The following is a 1,866-nucleotide window of genomic DNA, read 5'->3' on the forward strand; positions in this document are numbered from 1 at the left end:
TTTCTTCTGTAAAATCCTGCGCTATCCCACAGAGTTGATTCCAAAACTTAATTAGATTTAGTTGCAAAAAATAATAGGAATTATTCTTTAGAATTAAAGGCCCCCATATGCCTTTAATCCCAGCACTCAGAAGGTAGAGGCAGGGAGATCTCTGAGGCTAACCTAGTCTACAGAGTAAGTTCAAGAACAGCCAGGGCCGGGCTGGAGAGATGGCTCAGTGGTTAAGAGCATTGCCTGCTCTTCCAAAGGTCCTGAGTTCAATTCCCAGCAACCACATGGTGGCTCACAACCATCTGTAAAGAGGTCTGGCGCCCTCTTCTGGCCTTCGGGCATACACACAGACAGAATATTGTATACATAATAAATAATAATAATAATAAAAAAAACAGAAAGTTTTTAAAAAAAAAAAAAAAAAAGAACAGCCAGGGCCACACAGAGAAACCTGTCTTGAAAAACTAAAATAATAACGATAATAATAATGGGAAAAGAAACAACAAAATAACCTTGTCAAATTTCTTGAGTTCTTTCTCTTCCCATAATGCCTTCAGTCAGTGAGCTTACTGTATCCCACAGGCATTTGGTCCTGTCTGAAGAAACCGTGAGGCATCCCTTGTTTGTCCACAAACAAAAGATACTGTAGTCATATAGCTAGAATACACACATATACAAGACGGCAAACACTGGCATATTTATATCCAAAACACCACGCTCCGGAACATATGTAATTGGAGAGAGAGACATCATAATTTGTCACATCTAACAAGCAGGTTCTAGAGTTACAGTTTTTGAGCTGGAAAGGACCATGGAGATTTAACTCCGGCCTGTTGTTTCATTTCCCAACCGAAGCAGGTATTACCCAAAGACGACTGAGCTGCTGAAGGTCATCCAGTGGTGTAATGGCTGCCCCTATGGTTTCTGTTCTGTGTTAGTCAGGGTGCCTTCTCTAGAGCAGTGATTCTCAAACTGTGAATTATGACCCCTTTTCACGAGGGTCACCTATGACCATTGGAAATATCAGATAGTTACGTTGCAATTCATAACCGTGGCAAAATTACTTGTGAAGTAGCGATGAACATAACCACAGTGTGAGGAACTGTGTTGAAGGTTGGGACCCCTGCCCCAGAAAGAGAGCTGATAAGAGAACTTTAGAGTGGCTCACAGGTAATAAACACGTGGACACCAATGAGAGTGGAAGAGAAAAGATGTCGTTGGTAGAACTAGGCTAAGACAGACACTGAAAATCCTTGGTACCCAGGTTGTATTTTCATTTCATACTCTAAAACACAAGGTGGGGCAGCCAAGCAAGCAAGCAAGCAAAATTTACAGAATGGCAGTCATTGGGTTGTTAAGGGCAATGATCTGCTGTTTTATTTCTCCAGGACATTTTGTTTCAGGTAGCAAGCAAGTGAAGCCATGCTTGATAAATAGGCAGTATAGGCAGCTCTTTAAGTAATCCACTGCTAAATCAGCCTCTGATAGTTGGTCTTTTCTACCTTACTCTACGTTGTGACTATTCTAATATTGGCTGTCTCAAGATGCAAAGTCAGTTATATTTTGATTGATCGTGTGTGTGCGCACACATGTGTGTATGTGCGCGCCCGTGCTCAAGCCCATGTGCCGTGGCACATGTGTGGAGGTCAAAGGACAACTTGTGCGAGCTGGTTCTCTCCTTCCATCATGGAGGTCCCAGGAATTGAACTCAGGTCATCAGGCTTGACAGCAAGTACCTTTACCTACTGAATCATCGCTCTGGCCCAAGTGTGCTTTATAATAAATTTGTATTGCCTTTGTGAGACAAGTTCTCATGTAGCCCAGGCTAGTCTTTAACTCTCTGTGTAGCTGAAGACGGCCTTGAAATCCTGCTCC

Source organism: Chionomys nivalis, chromosome 1 (assembly GCF_950005125.1).
Source record: "Chionomys nivalis chromosome 1, mChiNiv1.1, whole genome shotgun sequence".
NCBI classification, from domain to species: domain Eukaryota; kingdom Metazoa; phylum Chordata; class Mammalia; order Rodentia; family Cricetidae; genus Chionomys; species Chionomys nivalis.